At 35.7% G+C, this 24,351-nt stretch overlaps 1 long non-coding RNA gene across 1 annotated transcript in view; it reads left to right on the plus strand.

Moving 5' to 3' along the window:
* The window catches only part of LOC131381609 (uncharacterized), a 33,267-nt gene extending 21,953 nt beyond the window's left edge, over positions 1–11,314 (plus strand). The window contains exon 3 of the long non-coding RNA XR_009210462.1: positions 11,257–11,314. This is a non-coding gene — a long non-coding RNA (uncharacterized LOC131381609). The remainder of the gene's footprint in view (positions 1–11,256) is intronic.
* The last annotated feature ends 13,037 nt before the right edge of the window (positions 11,315–24,351 follow it).

A 24,351-nucleotide genomic window follows, 5' to 3' on the forward strand; every position in this document is an offset into this window, starting at 1 on the left:
TTTTGGGATACCCGTAAGGTATGCGTATGTACATGTTACATTCATGTTGTAAAACTTAGTATCATAGAAGTGGTTTGGTGATAAATGGTGAAATGAGAGCATGTGTTATTAATTTTAAAATTATGGAAATAGAATATAGCATTTCAGAAGACAAGTGTAGAAAAAGAAATAGATTCTGGCTAAGATCAACCTGTCAGGGAAAGAGACTAAGAAAAATTTCTAGAGGTAGGAGATATTTCTCAATATCTAGATGTCACAAGAGTCAAAATAATAGACTGTGTTGTATGCTGCTAAGATGTCCAGGACACATAGAACAAATATTGGATGAAGTTTTTGATGTTTTAGGAAAGAAATTTAGATGACTTAGGAGTGCAGTTAAAGGTAAATTCATGAATCCTTCAGAGATTTTTGGATGAATATGATACAGATGTTCAAACTTCAATCAGCTCTAATGGTTTAAATAGCAGTGCAATAAGAGATGAACTAGGGAGAAAGCAAACAAAGAGAGACAAAGTATGCCTCAAATATAAGGTAAATATCTCATTGGGACAAATGGAAGAAATGGAACAAACACAAAAAGACCAAGCAAGCCTGAAACAGTTAGTATTGCCTGGAAATTTGATTTAGGCTGAACAATGGGAATTAAATTGTTTCATGCCAAAAAGAAAAAAAAAAAAAAAGACACGAGACAGTTACACCACTTGAAGCCAAGGTCGGGGTCCATTTTCCATTTCAGAAACAAAGATTTTAAAAATTTCCTCCATTGCTACCTAAGGCTGGAGCTCCCAGAAAGTGGCAGTTCTACCTGGGGACACAGAAATCACAAATTTATAATCAGAACTGAGCCAAGTTCTACTCTGGAACTGCAATAGGTCTTCCATATTTCCAATTTCACATTAGAAATTATTTCCAAACTGCCTTTATGTGACCATTCTCTGAATGAGTGGGGACCTCAGTGGGTCTCCAGAAGGAGAAAAACTACAAACTCTAAGTCAGGGAGTGTGCTGTATGCCAGACCCAGAGAGAAAGAGGCAGAACTGGAATAAGAAAGATAAAGAAAGCGCCTCCTTCACAAAATGAGTATACAGTCAATATTTGACAAACGAAGAAATGCAATACTAAAAGATAATCAATAAAATTTATTATCAGAATATTAATTTACATATCATGAATTTAATTTATAAAATAGAAATAAAAAGAATTTAAAAATCAGTATGTTTAACATATAAGAAAATATAAAGGCATACTTTATACTCAATAAAAATAAACTGCAACATTAAAATACCAATGAATTAAAGCTAAATGTTTTAAGAAAAAAAGGGAAAACTTAAAAATAAAAAATCTGGAGTGTTTGAAGTTAAACATACAATATCTAGAATAAACTCTAGAAAATTCATGATTGAGAAATTCATGAATATGAAGACAATAAAATATAAGGCATTAAAAAATAAATCACAAAGAGACAAAAGGGTAAAAAAAATGGAAAAGCAATATTGGTCTGGAAACAGTTTCACAATAAGAGAATTAACTGGATGATGGGAAAATAATAGTTATTTGGGAGAATTTTACAAACTAAAGAAATTTTACAAACTAAAAAAATTTGTATTTCCTGATTAAAAATGTACACCAAATGTTAAGCAGGAAAAATGAACCTAAATTTACACTTAGAAACATCATAGAAAAACTATTTTTTAAGATATAAAAGAGACGAAATATACCAGAATAGAAAAAGACCTATTTCCTGTTATTTGTAGACTTTTTATAGCAGCAAAGGTGTCAGAAAAACCTATATCATATTCAAAATTCTTAGGGAAATTTTCTATTTTAGAATTTTATTCTCAGAGACTCATTAAAGGGCATAATAAATATTTTCAGACATACAGTGATGAATAATATTGGTAGTTATCAGAATATGCTGTTCTGGACATACATATAACTCCCATATAATTCAGTGTTACAGATGAATAAACCAAGGCACAACTGATTAACTGACTTTCTCAAGGTAACAACTAATAAGTATCGAAGTAAGATTTTGAAACAACATATGCACTAGATTCAGAGTCTATGCATTTAATATAATACTAGGGGAACAATTAAAGAATATTTAGCAACAGAAAATGACCAAATAAAACCCTCCATGATTGCTCCCTCCCCCACAGCAACCAACCTGCACTGCTGTCCACACAAGATAGTACTAGTACTTTCATATGTACTGAAAATCAAGTGAGCAATCACAGTACTTGGTATTAACATCGTATCAAGGAAAAGGGCACTCAAGAGGGTAGAAAAGGCAGTCTTGAATTGCTAACATCACCCCTTTCCCATTCCCTGGCAATGGCCACATGGAGAGAAAATACGTGTGTTTGGGGGAGGGAGAGCATAGTGAATATCGGACTTTGTATTGTAACTCAGTACTGCCCTGTCACAGCAGAAAGCAACACAGAGCCGAATTCGCTGGCACCAGAGAGAAAGCATTTAGACCAGGCCTAGCCAGAATGGAATCATTCATCCAAACAGGAACCTGAGTTCCAGTTAGCCTCCCCTACCATGGGCAAAAGCGCCATAGAATCCTAAATAAACTTGAAAGGGAGTTGAGGCCAAACTACTGAAGTTGCTAGGCAAGTTCTAGTACAGTGCTGGGCTCAGAACCAGTGAACTTGGGGTGTACATAACCTAGTGAGACGATAGCTAGAGCAGCCAAGAAAGCGCTTACATCACCCCCCCACCCCAAACCCCAGAGAGCGCAGCTTGAAGCTGCAGGAGAGCCTTCCATCAGCTTGAGGAGAGGAGAGGGGAAAGTAAAGACGACACTGTCTTGCAACGTGGATACCAGATCAGCCATAGGAAAACAGGACACCAGGCAGAGTCCTGAAGCCCCATTCCAGGTACTGGCTCCTGCAGGCCATTTCTAGACATATCTTGGGCCAGAAGAGAACCCACTGCCATGAAGGGAAGGACCCAGTCCTGGCAGAATTCACCAGCTCCTAAAGAAAGAGCCCTTCTACCTTGAACAAACATTAATGGTATGCAGGCAGTACTAGCCACAGACCTTAGGTGAGACCAGGGCTTTGCTGGCTTCAGGTGTGGCCCAACCCATTCACAGCTGTAGTGGCCAGCTGGAGAAACCCCTTCTGCTTCAGAAAGAGGGAAAGAAGAGTAAAGGAGACTGTTTTGCAGCTAGGACACCAGCTTGGCCAGTGGAGTAGAACATCAAGCAGGCTTGTAGGCTGCATATTTGGGATCATCAATTGTAGGCCTTGGCCTCCGGATGGCATTTTTGGACCCAAGCTGGACAAGAAGGAAGCCCACTGCCCTGAAAGGAGAGATCTAGGCCTGGCAGCATTCACCACAAGCTGATGGAAGAGCCTTTGGGCTTGAGCATATATCAGCGGCAGCCAGGCACTGGTCACTGTAGGTCATGGGCGAGATCCTGGGCTGTTCTGGCTTTGGGTCTGACGCAGCACAGCCCCAGTGGTAGTGGCCACAGGGGTGCTTGTGTCACCCATCCCCTAGCTCCAGGCAGCTCAACAAGAAGACAGAGACTCTGTTTCTTTAAGGCAAAGTAAGAAAAAAGAAAAAAGTATCTGCCTGGTAATCCAGGCGATTCTCCTGGATCTTAAAGACAAGCAAAGTGGAATTTTATGAGTCTGTAAGAATCACAGTGTCACTGGGTTTGAAGTGTCTCCTAATGCAGATACCATGACCAAAGATTAAGATCACAAAACTCAATTATTTTGAATAGTTGGAAAGCCATCTGTATTAGCTGATTTTTACTTGGCTGATAAAGACATACCTGAGACTGGGTAATTTATAAAGAAAAAGAGGTTTAATGGATTCACAGTTCCATGTGGCTGCGGAGGCCTCACAATCATGGCAGAAGGTGAAAACCACGTCTTACATGGCAGCAGGCAACAGAGAGAGGACTTGTACAGGAAAACTTCCCTTTATGAAACCACCAGATCTCATGAGACTTATTCACTATCATGAGTACAGTACAGGAAAGACCCACCCCCATGATTCAATTACCTCCCACCAGGTCCCTCCCACAACACGTGGGAATTGTGGGAGCTACAATTCAAGATGAAATTTGGGTGGACACACAGTCAAATGATATCACCATCCCAAGAAAGAAAGATATAAAAAAGCCCAAAATACGAAGACTACGATAAATACCTAACTCTTCAAATATCAGACATTGGCAAACAACAAGCATCAAGACCATTCAGGAAAACATGACCTCACAATATGAACTATGTAAGGCACTAGGGACCAATTCCGGAGTGATAGATACATGTGACCTTTCAGACAGAATTCAAAATAGTGATTTTGAGAAAGTTCAACAAAATTCAAGTTAACACAAAGAAGGAATTCAGAATTCTATCAGATAAATTTAACAAAAAGTTTGAAACAATTAAAAAGAACCAAGCAGAAATTCTGGAGCTCAAAAATCCAAGATACATACTGAAAAATACTTCAGTCTCTCAACAGCAGAATTAAGAAGAAAGAATCAGTGAGCTTGAAGACAGGCTATTTGAAAATATACAGTCAGAACTCTGAGACACAAGAATAAAGAAGGATAAACATCTTCAAGATCTAGAAAGCAGTCTCAATGGGGCAAATCTAAGAGTTATTGGCCTTAAAGGTGAGGTAGAGAGACTGTGGTACAAAGTTTATTGAAAGAGATAATAACAGAGAACATTCAAAACCAAGAGAAAAATATCAGCATTCAGATACAAGAAGTTATAGAACACCAAGCAGATTTAACTCAAAAAAGACTACCTCAAGGCATCTAAAAATCAAACTCCCAAAAGTCAAGGATAAAGGAATCTAAAACCAGCAAGAGAAAATAAACCAATAATATAAAATGGAGGTTCAATACATCTGTCAGCAGATTTCTCGGTGGAAACCTTACAGTTCAGGAGAGAGTGAAATGATATATTTAAAGCAATGAAAGACAAATGCATTTATCTAGAGTAGTATATCCAGCAAAAATAAAAATAAAAAATAAAGAAAAGAAATCCTTCTAACGTGAAGGAGAAATAGATTTCCCAAGGAAGAGCTGAGGGATTTCATCAGCACCATACCTGTTCTAGAATAAATGCTAAAGTAACTCTTCAATTTAAAAAAAAAAAATTAATGAGCAGTAAGAAATCACCAGAGTGTACAAAACACATTGGTAATAGTAAATACACAGAAAAGTACACATTATAATACTGTAATTGTAGTGTATAACCTATTCATATCTTGAGTAGAATGACTAAAAGATGAACCTATCAAAAATAGTAACTACAAAACTTTCAAAACATAGATAATAATATATAAATAGGAACAACAAAATTTTTAAAAGCAGGAGACGATGAAGTTAAATTATAGAATTATTATTAGTTTACTACTTGCTTCTTTGTTCATTTGTTTTTGCAATCGGTGTTCAGTCACCAGTTTAAAATAATAAGATGTTATTTGCAAACTTTATGGTAACCTCAAATCAGAAAAACTACAACAGATACACAAAAAATAAGAAACAATAAATTTAAAAACACCACCAGTGAAAATCACACTCATGAAAAGGAAGATAGGAGGGAAGGAACGAAATAAGACCAGAAAACAAATAATGAAGTGGCATGAGTATGTCCTTACTTATCAATAATGACATTGAACTTAAGTGGACTAAACTCTCCAATCAAAAGAGATAGAGTGGCTGAACAGATTTTTAAAACCAGACCAACGATCTGCTGACTAAACAAATATGTTTCATCTATAAAACACACATAGACTTCTATGGAAGTGGAATGCAAAAAAGTACAGGAGAAGCTATATTTATATTATACTAAATAGATTTAAAAACAAAACTATAAAAAGAGATAAGGCCATAATATAATAAAATAATAAAGGGCTCATTTCAGAAAGCAGATATAACAATTATAAATGTATATGCACTTAACATTGGAGCTCTCAGGTATATACTAATATCATTGGAGCTTATATTATTGGAGCTAAAGAGAGAAGTGGCCACAATGTAATAGTAGCTGAAGACTTCTACACCCCACTTTTAGCATTGGACAAATAATCCAGAAAGAAAATCAACACTAAAGACCAAGTGAACTTAATAGATAACTACAGAACATTTCATCCAATGCCTGCAAAATATATATTCTTCCCCTAGCACAAGAATTACTGTCACAGATGGACCATATGTTAGGCCAAAAAACTAGTCTAAGAAATTCAAAAATAGTTGACATATCAAGTCTTCTCTGACCACAATGGAGTGAAACTAGAATTAAATAACAAGAGGAATTTGGGAGACTACACAGACATATGGAAATTAATTAAACAGTATGCTTCTGAATAACCAGTGGGTTAATGAGGAAATTAGGAAGGAAATTTAAACATTTTCTGAAACAAATCAAAATGGAAACAGAACATACCAACATTTGGGGATACAGTGAAAGCAGTACTAAAAAGAAAGTTTATAGCAATAAGCACCTACATGAAAAAAAGCAGAAAAAGTTCAACTAAACAACCTAATGATGCATCTTAAAGAAATAGAAAATCAATAGCAACCCAAATCCAAAGTTGGTATGAAAGACATAGTAAAGATAAGAATAGAAATAGCTGGGTGCAGTGGCTAATGCCTGTGATCCCAGCACTTCGGGAAGCCAAGGTGAGCAGATCACTTGAGATCAGGAGTTTGAGGCCAGCATGGCCAACACGGCAAAATCCTGTCTCTACTAAAAATACACATATACACACAAATAGCTGGGTGTAGTGGCACGCACTTGTAATCCCAGCTACTTGGGAGGCTGAGGCACAAGAAATGCTTGAAACCAGGAGGCACAGGTGGTAGTGAGCCAAGATGCAACTGCACTCCAGCCTGGGTGACAGATGAAGACTCTGTCTCAAAAAAACATAAAAACATTAGGACAGAAATAAATGAAGTTACAATGAAGAAAATACTAAAGATCAATGAAATGAAAGGTTTTTTTTTTTTTTTTCAAAAGATAAACAAAACTGACAAAACCTTTAGCCAAACTACAAAAAATCAGAGAGGAAAAGGAGACATTACAACTGATACTACAGGAATGCAGGAATCATTAGAGACTACTATGAGAAGCTATATGCCAAAAATTGGAAATCCAACAAGAAATTAATAAATTTCTAGACACATGCAGCCTATCAAGATTGAACCATGAAGAAATACAAGCACGAACAGACCAATAACAAGTAATGAGACTGAAGCCACAATAAAAAGTCTCCCAGCAAAAATAAAGACTGGAACTCCATGGCTTCACTGCTGAATTTACCAAACATTTAAAAAAGAACTAAAACCAATCCTACTAAAACTATTCTAAAAAATGGAGGAGGAGAGAATACTTGCAGATGCATTCTACACGGCCAGTATTACCCTGTTAAAATAACCAGACAAAGACACATCAAAAGAAGAAAACTACAGGCCAATATTGATAATGAATACTGATACAAAAATTCTCAACCAAATACTAGCAAACCAAATTCAACAACACATTAAAAAGTTAATTGTGCATGACCAACTGGAATTAATCCCTGGGATGCAAGGATGGTTCAACATATACAAATCAATCCATGTAATACAATATACCACCAGAATTAGGAATAAAAACTGTATGATCATTATAATTGACGCTGAAAAAGCATTTGATAAAATTTAACATCCCTACATGATAAAAACCCTCAAAAAACTGTGTTTAGAGGGAACATACCTCAACACAATAAAATCCATGTATGACAGACTCACAGCAATTAACATACCAATCAGGGAAAAACTGAAAATCTTTCCTCTAAGATCCAGAACATGACAAAGATACCCACTTTCACCACTGCTATTCAACATACTACTAGAGTAATGATACAAGACAAAGAAATAAAGGGAATCAAAGCTGGAAAGGAAAAAGTCAAATTATCCTTGTTTGCAGATGATCTAATCTTATATTTAGAAAAGCCTAAAGACTCCATCAAAAACTACTTGAACTAATAAACAAATTCAGTAAACTTACAGGCTACAAAATCCACATATAACGATCAGTAGCATTTTTTTTTTTTTTTTTTTTGAGACGGTGTCTCGCTCTGTCACCCAGGCTGGAGTGCAGTGGCGCGATCTCAGCTCACTGTAATCTCCATCTCCCGGGTTCATGCCATTCTCCTGTCTCAGCCTCCCGAGTAACTGGGACTACAAGTGCACGCCATCACACCCAGCTAATTTTTTGTATTTTTAGTAGAGATGGGGTTTCACCGTGTTAGCCAGGATGGTCTCTATCTCCTGACCTTGTGACTCGCCCACCTCGGCCTCCAAAAGTGCTGGGATTACAGGCGTGAGTCACCACACCTGGCCTAACAATCAGAAGCATTTCTATCTGCCAACAATGAACAATCTGAAAAAGAAATAATGTAATACCATTTACAATAGTTAAAATAAAACTAAATACCCAGGAATAAACTTAACTAAAGGAGTAAAAGATCTCTACAATGAAAACTATAAAACACTGACGCAAGAAAATGAAAGATGCACAAAAAATGTAAAGGTACTTCATGTCCATGGATATGAAGACTCTTGCTAAAATATCCATTATACCAAAAGCAACTTACCGATTCAATGTAATCCCTATCAAAATACCAATGATATTCTCCACACAAAAAATTCTAAAATTTATATGGAACCAGAAAAGGCCCAGAATAGCCAAAGCCATCCTTAGCAAAAAGAACAAAACTGGAAGAATTACATTATGTGACTTCAAATCATGCTACAGAGCTATAGTACCCAAAACAGCATGGGACTGGCATAAAAACAGACCCATAGACCAGTGGAACAGAATAGGGAACATAGAACTAAATCCATATATCTACGGTGAACTCATTTTTGACAAAGATGCTAAGAACATACATGGGGGAAAGCAGTTTATATAATAAATGGTGCTGAGAAAACTAGATATCCATTCACAAAAGAATTAAAACTCTCTCTTACCATATACAAAAATCAAATCAAAATGGATTAAAGGCTTAAATACAGGATTCAAACTATGAAACTACTAAAAGAAAACATTAGGGAAACTCTTCAGGACGTTGTTTGGGCAAAGATTTCTTGAGTAATACACCACAAGCACAGGCAACCAAAGCAAAAATGGACACATCAGATCACATCAAGTTAAGAAGCTTCTACACAGCAAAGGAAACAGTCAACAAAATGAAGAGGCAACCCCCAGAACCTGAGAAAGCATTTGCAAACTATCCATCTGACAAGGAATTAATAACCGGAACATATAAAGAACTCAAACTACTCTATAGGAAAAATAATAATCTAATTAGAAATGGTCAAAAAATCTGAATAGACATTTCTCAAAAAAAGAAAACCATACAGATGGCAAGCAGGTATATGAAAAGGTGCTCAAGATCACTGATCATCAGAGAAATGCAAATCAATACTACAACGAGATATCATCTCACCCCAGTTAAAAGACAAGCAATAACAAATGCTGGAAAGGATGCAGAGAAAAGAGAACATTGACATGCTGTTGGTGGGAATGTGAATGCATGCAACTTCTATGGAGAACAGTTTGGCGCTTCCTCAAAAAACTAAAAATTGGGGTACCATGTGATCCAGCAATTCCACTGCTAAGTACATACTCAGGAAAAAGGAAAGCAGTATATCAAAGAGATATCTGCACTCCCATCTTTATTGTGGCAGTATTCACGATAGCCAACATTTGGAGCAACCTAAGTATCCATCAACAGGTGAATGGATGAAGAAAATGTAAATGGAGCACTACTTGCCTAGCAAACAATAAGATCTTGTCATTTGCAACAACGAGGATAGAGCAGTAGGTCATTATGTTAAGTGAAATAAGCCAGGCACAGAAAGACAAACTTTGCACGTTCCCACTCATTTGTGGAGCTAAAAATTAAAACAACTGAACTCATGGACATAGAGAGTAGAATGATGATTACCAGAGACTGGAAAGGGTAGTGCGTAGTGGGAAGTGGGAATGGTTAATGGGTACAAAAATATAGTTAGATAGAATGAATACGATCTAATATTTGATAGCACAACTAGGTGACTACAGTCAACAGTAACTTATTGTACATCTTTAGAATAAACTAAAAAGGTGTAATTGGAATGTTGTAACATAAAGAAATGATAAATTCTTGAGGAAATGGATAGCCTATTGACCCTGATGTTATTATTATATATTGTATACATGTATCAAAATATCCCAGGTACCCTGTAAATATATACACCTACTACATACTAATAAAAATTAAAAAGAGGCTGGGAACATAACAATTAAAAAGAATGCCTGTAATCCCAATACTTTGGAAGGCCAAGGCAGGCAGATCATGAGGTTAGGAATAAGAGACCAGCCTGACCAACATAGTGAAACCCCGTCTCTACTAAAAAAAATACAAAAATTAGCCAGGCATGGCGGCACACACCTGTAATCTCAGGTACTCAGGAGACTGAAGCAGGAGAATCGCTTGAACCTGGGAGGTGGAGGTTGCAGTGAGGCGAGATCACACCACTGCACTCCAGCCTGGGTGACAGAGTGACACTTTGTCTCAAAAAATAAAATAAAAAAGCATAAAATAAAGAAAATATTGAAAGGATATTTGTCAACAATAAGAAAAATCAATTTTGAGGGAAGGCAGTAAACAAAAGACGGTCAGTGTATCTTTGTGCAAATGTTTCTGTCTTTCACATTCTTGTGCTGATAAAACCCTTGCAGCTGAATACTATATCTTAAGTATCATTACAGTGGAAGTTACTGCACACTTCCTACTCCACATTCCTACTAAGCATTTCAGCTTTTGGTTTACATCATATACTACATGAAAATCTTTGAAAGGAAAGCTCTAGAAAAAAGTAAGTAAAATCTAGTCTTTTAAAAACATAAATAACTTTAGGAAAACCTGAGCCCCTAAGTGGCCAGTCTCTGCCTAGAGACACATTCAAAGGAAACATCTTTATCCAGAAAACTTGTAACTTTTGACTCCGCAGACATGTAATTACTAATACTCTACTGTTCACCAGAACCCTTACTAATAACATAAACAGTTTATTAGCCCCTATTTTTATGTTATATATATTATATACTGTATACTTACAATAAGGTAAACTAGAGAAAAGAATATGTTAATTACGGAAATCATAAAAAAGAAAATATATCTTCTATTCATTAAGTGGAAGTGAATTATCATAAAAGTTTTCTTCCTTGTCACCTTCACATTCAGTAGGCTGAGGAAGAGGAGGAAGAGGAGGAAGTGGTGGAGCTGGTCTTACTGTCTCGGGGTGGCAGAATCCAAAAAAGCGGAGAAGGTGGAAAAGGAGGTAGGAGAGGCAGGCACACTCTGGGTAACTTTTACTGAAAAACATCTTCCTATAAGTAAATTTGTGCAGTTCAAATCTGTGTCATTCAAGGATTAACTGTGCTAAATGTATTATAAAAACATAAATTGTTTCATTTTAGGTTAGAGATTTTAAATATGTACTAGTAAATATCAATAAGCTTACTATAATTTTCTCTTGAAATGTTTAGCTACAAATGTAGGCATGAGACAGACAACCAAGTTTGTCCAGTTTTTTATATTGGTGAGAATAATGGGGGTGAGAAATGTAACGATATTTACAAAAGGATGAATCTAAATAGGGGTCATGTAATCTAAGCTGAGTAAGGAGAGAAATGAAAGTGGAAAGTCAGTCGTCTGGATCAATAAGTTGAAGATCTCAATGAGACAGAACATCTTTACATGGGGACATCTGTTAGAGCAAGTGAGGAGGAATTATTGTGTTATGTGATCAGAAAGTGGAACTTCAAGTGCAAATCCTGGGGCTTCATCTCATTCTCCTGACTATGAAGTGACTTCTAATTTGCTCTCAACACCTTGGACTCTGACCTAAGAATGTGATGCCTAATTTTTAATTAGGTTTTTTGTTGTTATTGTTGTTTTAGAGTATTTAGCTGCGCATACACGCATGAACAGAATTCACTCTAATTCATTTTGAAAGGTATAGACTGAAGAGATATTCAGAACTCACAGAATTACTGCATAGCTAGAGAGAAATCTTCTAGGCTAAATTTTTAAGACCAAGAATTACATCAAAATACCCTGGCAAAGACGCAGACACTGTCATGTTGTGAACTCCAAATAATGCCACTGTCAGGCAGCTGCCACCACCACCCCAACACCTGGATCAGCAAATGGCATGCGCCCGTTCCCTCAGTTAGCTCATGTCTTACCCAAAGCCTACTATGTAGGCACTGACTGGTGGAAATTAAATGACAAGTTTTCTCTCCACAGACATGGGAAGCTGGGATGTGTATTGCTTTGTGATTCCGTGATAGACTTAACAACATGGAAACTACCAAAATGTGAGGAAGGTGTGCAAAGGGCTTCTGGAAGACTTTAAAAAGGCTCAAAGGGAAGAGCTTAAGTTACTTATTCCAATAGCAAAATGTGCTGTTTTCCATGTTGTTTAAAGACCTTGCTCTATAAGTTTGTCTTTATCATGTTGTATAATTATCTATACAGAACTAAATATAGAGGAGTGTTGAGTAATAAGTGTGTGACAATGAGATTACATAAGGATAGGAGAGACAAATATGTGTTACCCAGTCATTCTACCCACAAAGACTATGAATGTAGATTTTTTAAAAAGTGACTACTTTGCCAGAACACTTTCCAAACTGTATTCTAAATGACAAATGCCTAGTTCATAATATATGTAGTTTAAAATATTTCAGATCGAAACACAGGGAAATGCCCTGGCATGCTTCCGGTGAGAGGATTATTAGACTCCAGAAAACAGGAGACTAATTCATGATACTAATCTAGAAAAAAGTGTGAGTTTCAAATTATAAATCCAAGCCATCATGTGGAATGAGGTTTAAAGCCTTTACATTTTATAAATATTTATTTTTGCCTCACTTAACCAAATACCTCAGATGAGTGCATATTTTTAGCCTAAACTTACACCATAATTACCTCAATTCTGGATCACATTGCCACTGTATAACTATTAGTATGTTACCAGAGGAAAGTTGGAGAAACAATTCTGGTAAAACATTTTTTATGTGAGAGAGAGAAGCCCTGCAATTTTCAGCAAAATGATTACATAAAGAGCTACCTATAATTTTATTTAATTGTACCCTTTTATTTCATTTTGTCAACCTAGCTTTCTTTCACCCTTGTCTCAAAAGAAAGACATTAAAACTATGTTCAAAGTTTTCAGGGATATTTACATAGTTAACTGTTCTCAATTTATGTCTAAGATTACAGCATTTTAAACAACTAGCAGATAATTTAAAACTCATTATAGCAATATTTTCCGTAGATACAGGTACAGAGAGACCTCCTTTCAAATAATGAGCATAAAAGTATTAATCATGAGTTACATATAAGTAAAATTAATAAGAAGACTGTACATTAATTATGAATAGGCTATATGGCAAAAAATGCAAATATAACCTTATAGATTACCATCAACATATCAACCTATATAATCCACAATATGTTAAAAGTCCATGTTGTGGCATAATATTTCATTGTATATATATATCACATTTTCTGTATCCATTACAATCACCTACTGATAGGTAATCAGGTTATTTCCATATGTTAACTGTTGTGAATAATGCTGCAATATAAATGGGAGTGTAGATCTCTCTTCAGGATCCTTATTTCAGTTCATTTGGATATATACCCAAAAGTGGAATTGCTGAATCATATACTAGTTCTATCTTTATTTTTTATAGGACCCCCATATTGTTTCCCAAAACAAGTGTATCATTTTACACTTCACTAATAGTTCTACATCCTCACCAATATGTGTTATCTTTTGTTTATTAATAAGTGAAATTAGCCAGTCTTACGAAGACGAATCCTGTATGATTTCACTTATATGAGGTTATCTAAATAGAGAAACATGGAGGTAGAGAATCGAATGGTGGTTGCCTGGGAATGGGAGGGGGAAATAGGGGTTGTTCAGCAGATATAAAGTATGAGTTTTGCCAGATAATAAGTGTGGAAATCTGTACAACGTAGTCCCTAACACTAACATCATGGTATCATGCACTTAAATATGTATTGAGTGTAGATCTCAAGTTAAGCATTCTTACCACAGAAACGACACAAGGAAACTTATGGATGTAATGGATTTACATTTATTACCTTGGTTGTGCTGAGAGTATCAGCAGTGTATTCATACATCCAAACTCATCTGATTGTATACATTAAATGTGCATATCAATTATACCTCCATAAGCTGTTAAAAATTCCATTATGAAACTTTTCTTTGTTGTTGCTACATAGAGGAAAGGTGATGGTGAAGAATGCTTTGAGTTCAAATCCAGCTCTACTGATGCTACCCTCATGAGCAACACTAAATTCTTTAATATCTCTGTTTCCTCATCTGTAAAGCAAGGATTATATTAGTACCTACTTCATAGGATTGCTGTGATGCTTAAATAAGAAAATACACGTAAAGGACAGAAACCAGTGGCTGGCACATTTTGGAATCCCTACACAGGTTAGATTTTTAAATGAAGTGTTCACCCCTTAGAAATATTTTTAATGACTGACAGATTTTTCCATTTATATATTTTGTTCCTGGAAGATATAAAACTATATCTTCAGTGTATACTCAGTTAACACATCAATGTTCTATTCATACTACTAAAAAATTCTAGAGGTTTACCTGAAGTTTATTTATTCACCTAGATGAGTGGCTGGCACCCTTTTTCTGCGTAAGGCTAGTGAGTTAAGATTTTAGTATTTGCAGGCCATACGGTTTCTGGCACAACTACTCAACTCTGCCATTATAGTGCAAAAGCTGCCCTAGATAATACTGAAACAAGTAGGTGTAGCTGCAATCTCATGACACTTTATTTAAAAAAACAAGCAGCAAGCCAGATCTGGCCTATGTGTGTAGTTGTCTGACCCCTGATCTAGGTATTTGAAAAAAATAGAGTGCTCAAATATTTCAACCCCATTTAACCTTTTCTAAGGGAAATAAATTCAATGAAGCTCTTTGAGTATCACAATTGCACTCTGAGTATATGTATCTAAACCCTGAATTCACATTAAATAAAACAAGTATAAGCAGTAGTCAGAAAATTCTGTTTTGTGTTAACAAACACAAAGAAGAGCTTTTAGAGTTTATAAGACTAGAGAAATGTGCCTGATTCAACACTTAAAAGATGGAAGTAATGCAAGTTGTTACCCTCATATGTTTCTCTCTACTTACCATATGAAGATCAAACACAATATAGGCGTTATTTTAAAAATACCATTAGTGTATTAATTCAATATTTATAACTGCTAAAATGTTACGATAGAAAATCCTAATTGTCAAGTATAATGTTTTCTAAAATAAAAAGCAGCTAAATCTATCCAATCAGAGCCTGACTTAACAGAGATATGTCCATAACCACAATCAATGCAGTGGTGACCTTACTCAAAAGGTCAACGCATTAATAGTGCCTTTCATGAGGGATGATGGCAAATTTGTGCATTTTTGAAAATGATAAACGAAAGAGAAACTAAAACCATTCTAGAAAAATCTGAATATCAACAATACAAAATAAAATATATATCATCTTGATTTTTTTAAATTGTGTTTTGTTCTGTTTTAGGCTAAATTCTTGAGGTAATTGCCCAAATTTTCCATTTAATTTTAAAAAGTATGCCTAAGTGTGTAAGGAAAATAAATAACTGGAAGTCTGGCTACTATGCAGGTTTTGGCTTTTACTTCCTGGGGCCCAGCACCTTCCCAATTACCCAACATGTAGAAGACACTAACCTTGTGTAGAGCATGGCGGAGGGAGACGGCATGGACCGCACTTCCCAAAACATGACTGCACATTCCCAAAACATGACTGCACATTCCCTTGTAGGCTGCTTCTGAACAGTAGAGCCCCAAACACTGAAAATATCTCTGAGGACTTTTCAAAGGGTTTAATCCTCCTGCGCATTCACCAGCAAATACCTAAGCCTCAAGGAACAGATATGATTTCCTAAGCTTTTACTGTCCACACCAGAAAGGTTGATTATTATGCAGAGGGAGGACGCATAGCCTCGGGTCCTGGATGGACAGCTCCACTGGCTTCTACTAGAAAGGACTGATGTCAGTCTTCATTATGAGAACACATTCCTTCTCACCATTGCTCTCATTCTGAATTCCAACCCCCAACAGATGTCTGTGCATTGAAGATTGGTGTCTACCTCTCTGTGATTTCCAATACCAGGGCCCATTCCACTGACCAATAACTTCTGAATTGTTGAATGGCTGCTACTAGACCCCTGCCCAAGTCTTTCACTTTAATAGGTTACAACTAGGAGTTTACTACATCCCCTCACTCCTTATGGTGACTCCTTGGCACTTTCTATGTAACTCTTCTATGATCCCTACCTAGCAGCTTCTCTCTCTCTTCTAGATAGCCCTTCAACCCAAACCAGCTCTATAGCTGGAGACACCTGGTATTTCTGTCTTCTGTTCAAGCGTTAGAGGAATATCAAATCCTAGACAGACAAACAAGTAGATAAAGAGATGGATGGAGACAGAAATATATAAAGAAATTGCTTCAAATCTTTTGTCTAATCTAGTTCACATTTATGAAACACAAGTCAAAAAGACAAAGAAAAATAATTACTTTATTGCAGATTATAAGTAATGGAGATCTGAGGATATTTGTCAACAATTCCACCCAAAATTGAGTAAAGGATTTTTTTGGGCAATTTTCTAGTCATTGTTTATGTATACATTTAATAAGTACATATTGTATTGCTATCTAAATGTATTTTGTATTCTACATTTTTGCATAGTTTTCCTGTTTACTATTGCTTCTTTTATCTTATAGACATATCTAACCCTTTAATCTCACCTCTATTCCCAGGCATTAATTAGCATTTGTGGATTATACACATTGCTCTCCAAGCACAATGTACACAATTAATATGTATGCAAAAGAATGTGATTTTTGGCCTGTGTTTTAAAAGTGGGATCATGTGGTTTCTATTTCTCTAGTTCTCAAATTTCTTGAGCTTACTCTCATAAGAAGGCTCACATGGAATCTTACTTCACATGAAAATCACCAAATTTTTAACATCTCTGCCCTCTATTTCTTAACTATCAATACACCAAGAAGCTACTTTCTGATCATTTACAATGTTTTAATTCTATTTGTAAATTTGCATCTGAGAAATAATTTTTACCAAAAACAAAGAAAGAAAAAAGAAAAGAAAATCTTTCCTCCTTAGAAATCAAAATATCTAGTTACAAAATAACACAGGTCATGCCACTACCACACACACATACAATTGTGAAATTTGAAGACATTTTTGTCTTAATATTACATATTTGGAGTTGGACAAAATACACTTAATTCCAGTGACATTATAATTCACTCAATGGACAGGAAATAAAAACCTAATTATTTGTGATTTAACCCACTACTTCTCAAAGTGTAGTCTATAAATCCATAGTTGGTCCACAATCTCTTACCTGTCTGCCATAACTTAAGTATAGAAGTTGACAGCATTTCAAAGTATTTCTTGTACTTTGGAGAAGAATTTCATGGTTGCTGAGTCCAAAGACCAAGATATTGGCTTGTATTTTATATGTCTTTTTTCCTCCAACTATATCGAGGTATGATTGACAAATAATAATTTTATATGTTTAAGATGTACAAGATGTCTTGATATGTAGATACATTGTGAAAGAATTACCACAATAAATCAAATTAAAATACTCATCATCTCACATAGTTAACCCTTTTTGGTAGTAACAATATTTAATATCTACTGTCTTTGCAAATTTCTTGTATATAATACTTCATTATTAACTATAGTTACCATGCTGTACATTAGGTATCCGGAATTTATTCATCTTATTGTACCCTTTGACCAGTATCTCCCCATTTCTCCCTATCCACAACCCTTGGTAACCAGCCTCCTACTCTCTGTTTCTATAAGTTCAACTTTTTTGGAATCCACATACATGCAAGATCATGCAGTATTTGTCTTTTCATGTTTGGCTTATTTCACTCAGCATAATGTTCTACAGGTTTATTTCTGTTGTTACCGATGGCAGGATTTCCTTGGTTTTTAAGGTTAAAAAGTATTCCACTGTGTGTGTTTGTGTCTATGTGTATATTACATTTTTAAATCCATTCATCTATTGATGAACACACAGGTTGTTTCCATATCTTGGCTATTGTGAATAATGCTGCAGTGAACATGGGAGTACAGAAATCTCTTTGAGATTAGTGATCTTATTTCCTTTGGATATACATCCAGATGTGGAATTGCTAGTCATATGATAGTTTTATTGTTTAATTTTCTGAAGATCCTCTATTCTATACTCCACAATGACTATATCAGTTTGCATTCCCACATATGTCTTTGTAATTTTATTTCTGGTCTGTGGCAGATTAGGAAAGCATGTGCGCACACACACACACACTCACACACACACACTTTCTCTGACCCACAGAAAGTCTGAGAGGCAGAGCTCTGTGGCAATAGTCATCAGTCTTCACATTATACACTACTGTTCAGTATTTTAAAAACTCTGTTATACTCTTGTAAAACAATAATTATGGGATATTTACTATAAGTGTCTACTACATGCTGAGTATCATGGAAAAGTGTACAAAGTGATAAAACATGTCTATTATCTGGTTGGGTAAGGAGAACAGAGGCAGAGGAAACAACTGGGAAACTCAGATGCTTTGTAATGAAGACCTATGGTGGACTCTAGATGAACCTTCATCATCAGAAGCAGCTGAAAATTCTCTTAATGCTTTCTTATTCTATCTGAAGCTAACAAAGTGCACAAAAAATTGATATTCATCATGCTCTTTTTTAAACCTAAGCAACTGTTCAAACAGACATTGAGAACACTGGCATTTTAGTAAAATCCTTAATACTTGTGAATCCAGTTTTTCTTTCTTTCTCCACCAACAGGCCTTTCTGCAATAGTCAGAGAAAAGAAGAGCGGAAAAGTCTCAAATCATTTGTAACACTCAAACAAATAAAATGCACCTTCGGAATCTCACTTCACTCATAAAGTGACTTCACACTTCACCTCATGAAATAATGAAAAACAAAAACAAAATCCTCCTTTTGTCAGCAATTTGGACTCAGTAAGACTGTATTAAACGAATTGCTTTAAGACAAAAACATCTTTGTCATCCTACAAGAGATGAGAACTGACAGATCCAAGAGGGGAAAGGGGAATGCTCTTATGTTTATGCTTCACACCTCACAGCTTTATCCTCAAGGCAGTCACACACACACACACACACACGCACACACAGGCACACATGCACGCACACATGCCTGCATACACACACACACAAATGGACAGTTTTTTAATCTATATAAAAGCATAAACTCCATAAAGCAATCAAGTACCCATTGTTCTTTAGCTACTTTGAGGCTTTTTTTGACATTACCAAATATTAGCAGGAATGTTCAAAATCAATTTCACATGAAAAAAATTCCTAACAGCATTCTTATTACAGGAATCACCACAGAAACCCATGTAAAAAATATAAGATTTGACCGTTCCCTTAAATATGCATGAAATTATTTTAATTATTTTATTCTCATTCTCTCTTTTACTAAAATGTGTTCCTAGTAAATTTTAAAGTGTATTTTTTAACAAAAGAAAAAAAGGCTTAATTGTACACTCATAAGTACAAGTCACCATGAATTTAGGTCTACATGGCTTAACGAGAGGATTTTCTTTTCATTCTTCACTTGATTATCGACCTTCAACAGTAGAGTTGTGAATTTAAAATTTAAATGACCTAAGTATTAACTAATAAATACTGTACAGACCTTGGCATTAATTCAAATGGTATAATTCTGACAGCAGTAAAACAGGAATCATGGTGGATGCACTACTATAGGAGGCATGGTAAATGTTTCAAAAGATTGCAAGATAGTGATGTCTGACCAACTGTAAAGCTAAGTCATTCCTAGTATATTCCAGGATTTCATGATTAAAATGTCTTAACCATTTCATTAAAGTATGGTATACTTTAGCGTAACTGATAAATAAATCCACAATTAATTTAACTTACCCATCATCGATTTACAAATTTTAAGTTATAATATTAGGTTGGTATAAAAATAATTGTGGTTTTTGCCATTTCTTTTAACGGCAAAAACTGCAATTACTTTTGTACCAACCAATACAAACTTTCTTTGATACTGAGGTATCTTTTCAGAACAAGAAAGATCAAATTGGCCAAAGGATTTTGCCAAAAAAGTAATTTGACCATTTACATAAATAATGCCCTAATCAGGGAAACGTTTCTGAAGCCTTTCTTGATCACCTTCCTATTCCTTGGTATTCCAAACATGAGCCTCACTGTCATCATCAATAAGCTATGGGCATCCTGATTTATTTGCCTGTCCCTAGTACTGTGCACAAAGCCCCACTGGTAGACAGTGGACATTACATAAACACTTGTCTATGAAGAAATCTATTCAAGCTTTCTGTTTGGACTTGAATAAAAAAGATGAAATGTTTCCATCTATCAAGAAAACAGAACCCCACTGCCCTTTGGCGCTTTAGCTGAGGCCAACATATGATAAAGTTGTCACTAAAGAATTCAAAAAATATATAAGGTTGAGAATGATCAAAATAAATATCATGAGATTTCATTAGATAGACAATCAGTCTAAACATAAGAATGCTTCCAACCGTCTGAGTAACAAGTCAGTATGACTATTTTCTGGTAAAACTGGGAATGCTTACAGACACCAGGAGTGAAAGGCATTCAACAATGACTTATTTTGAGGACGAATTTGTAAACTGCCAGATAAAGGGCAAGAGATTGCCAGGATGGAATCCTATCCACCTGCCACCTTATGGCGATGGCCCTGAGTTGCAGACACCTGTCACTTATCTGCCCTGGACTGTGTGTAAGAACTCTGTTCCCAATGCACAGTCAACACAAAGTCCTCTGTGGTTCATTGGAACCACCACCAGCACCATCACCATCACTAGAAACAAACAGATTCAAAAGCTAGCAAATAACATACCTGTTTTCATCACCTGTGCCAAAAAATAAGTCCTGTCTAGAATAGAATTTTTGAACAAATTAAGATTGTATTCACCCTGTCCATCCTTTTCCTATGCCACTTCCTTACACCTACCAGTAAAATTATGGTCCTCATTCAGCCCAGCAGTCCTCTGACCACACCATACCTGAGCACATTTACTGTGGACAGCATGTTTAGCTTGAAGTCTTTCCTTCTACCCCAGCATAGCTACCACTGTTGTGAGAACTCCCATGTCCAGCACTCCAGGGAGGTGACATCAGGTACGAATAAGGTGATACCAGGTACCATGACTATTTGTTAAAATGTCATGAACTAGAATAAGGCCAGGAAATACACAAATGTATATAATAGGTAAATAAATGACTGTTAAATATGTTTATTTGGTATGATGCTAAAAGGATACACATTCTAATAAAGGAGCCTTGTATTTGGCAAATGTGTTCCAACATACTCATCGATGATATGATGATGGTGAGTGATGTCTATGAATATACACGGTAATATGTTTATTTTTGCTAAAATAAACATATTTTATTCTAAAATATTCCAAAAATACTGAAATAAAAAATATTTCATTTATTAACCATCAGAATGCAAGATCTAGTTTCCATAATCCAGGGTCTATTTAGAATATATTATGTAATTATTCAGTGTTAGACGTGGTAGTGATGGCTCAAGAGAAAATAAGATTTTTAGTAAGGAAAATGACTAGTTCAGAAAATAAGTCAACTATAGCAAGAAATCAATCAAGTATCCATTGTGTTTGGTTCCTATAAACAGTGCCTGAACATCTAGTCTGAACTGGGACAAAATCACTTTAATTGCACTACTGCTTTTCAGTTTAAAGCCACTATCAGTGATTTAATGCCAAATTCTGGGTCTTCATTCAATTACCAGAGTGGGGGATTCCTTGAGAAATTGAGAAGTGTGCTTCAAAGTGGGACTGAGATTTGAACAAGCCTATTAAGTGTCTCTGTCCTCACTTTCTATATAGCATATTTAATCAAAAGTTTAGAGTCATCATGGTTGATGTGAAAGTCAACAAGACTTATCACATCTGAATGAAATGACTGAGAGAACTAAAGATAAAAAACATTAAGTTTATTAGGGAACAGAAAAAAAATGGGAAAGGGACGGACACAAGGAGAGGGGGAGAGAGGTGTGTAATGTATAGTTTAAGTCAATAAAAAGTTTAAAAATTTCAATTATATGGAGTTAACGTGAGTAGAACTTTTAAAAATCCTTTTACAGTAGAAATAAGCAAAAAATGCTATTTTAATTAAATTCCAGCTTCCTGCTCTGAGCTCACAGTGCTGTACTTACAGCGATTTCCAAACCAAACCAAAACCTTCCTCTGAAGAAACCTGGGAAATTGAGATAATATTCTACAAGTGTCATCAGTGCTGTTCACGCAAATACTCTGTCTCTCTCTCCTTTTAAGTACATGGAAAGATTGTACTCTCCAAACATGAGGTATGCTCATGCAACTTCTGTGGGTTGATTAAAAGTGACAAATGACACATCTATGACAAGTACTTTCTCTATGGAAAGTTAAGTACCCGTGTGAGTTTTTACCATGTTCTTTTCTCCCCCTAGGTATCAAGGAAATTTCAGATACAGCTAGATCCTAGAGTGAGGATACAGGGTAGAACATTCTCCTAGCCAACTCAGATTGATATGCAGCATGAATAATAAATAAAATATCACTGCGCTAAGCTACTACAGTTCTGGTCTTGACTGTTACAAAAGCCTAGCCTACCTTTTCTGCCTGATACATACAGAGTGTCAACATTCAAGGTTGACAAACACAGATTATGTTGGCTATATTAAAGGATTGGCTCTAGGTAACTGAAGATTAGAAGTTGTTATGTCATAAAAACACAGATTTCACACTTTCACTCCCTACATCTAAGATATTGGCCATCTTATTTTTGCTGGAATAGTTTTTCTGATGATTAGATGACCTATTATATTCTGATGATAAAATGACCTATTTTATGTAAATGGTGCAAAGAAAATAGCAGTCAAAACATTTTAATAATTTTCTCTATCCTTTTGTATAATCATACCAGTCCTCAAAGCCTTTGACTTTGTTCAACTACTAAAAATTAGGTATTAAATAGTAATATTAAAATGTCATAAGCAATATGAATCAAGTTGTGACCTATTTTGGGGAGTAGAATGAGACTAAATGAGATTTATGAACTATATTTTAAGGGCAGATTTCATAATATAGGTGTTACATGGACCTACTGGAGCAATAAAATAGATCACCATTCACACTGAAATTGTGGGTCCAATACATTAAATAAGAACCAACTGGCCAGAAATTACTTTCTTAATATAAAGACCTTCTAAACTTGTGAATAATTCAGACTTTCTTTTTTTTATTTTGTTTTTGTTTCAATTAACTACCACTGGTATATTTGTTTTCATTACTAGATAGTTGACATGGTTCCCTTAATATCCTATGGCCACTCTATGTGAGTGTCAGTCAGGATAAACTAGGTTAGACCTTGGAAAAAACCAAAACAAAACAAAAAAAGGAAACATCTCAATCTTGGTGATTCCTTGTGACAAAAGCCATGAATAAATCTGCTTTCACAGCCAAAATATAGTGTCTACATATTCATAACAGCAATATTAAATATCATATGAAGACTAAAACTGGGCAAAATTATCATTACAATATAGCTTCAAAACAGCATAGCATGGGCCGGGCGCGGTGGCTCATGCTTGTAATCCCAGCACTTTGGGAGGCCGAGGAGGGCGGATCACGAGGTCAGGAGATCGAGACCACGGTGAAACCCCGTCTCTACCAAAAATACAAAAAATCAGCCGGGCGTGGTGGCAGGCGCCTGTAGTCCCAGATACTTGGAGAGGCTGAGGCAGGAGAATGGCGTGAACCCGGGAGGCGGAGCTTGCAGTGAGCCGAGATTGCGCCACTGCACTCCAGCGAGACTCTGTCTCAAAAAAAAAAAAAAAAAAAAAACAGCATAGCATGAAAGACTGTAGAAATTTATGTGTTTTCAATCATGCTGTTATATAGATTAGCTCAATTCCTGCTGGTTCTGCTAATGTGTAAAAACCCATTTTAAACTGGAGTTCAAGCTGGAATAATCTCATGATTCTTATTGGTCTCATATATGTTCTATGGCTCTAGTTAGGATGATCTCGTGGTTCTTAGCTTTTTTTCTCATATAAAAATTTCACCAAAAGTGTTCTAGGCTACGAAACATTAAGTCTTGGAAT

Source organism: Hylobates moloch, unplaced genomic scaffold (genome assembly GCF_009828535.3).
Source record: "Hylobates moloch isolate HMO894 unplaced genomic scaffold, HMol_V3 SCAFFOLD_17, whole genome shotgun sequence".
NCBI lineage: Eukaryota > Metazoa > Chordata > Mammalia > Primates > Hylobatidae > Hylobates > Hylobates moloch.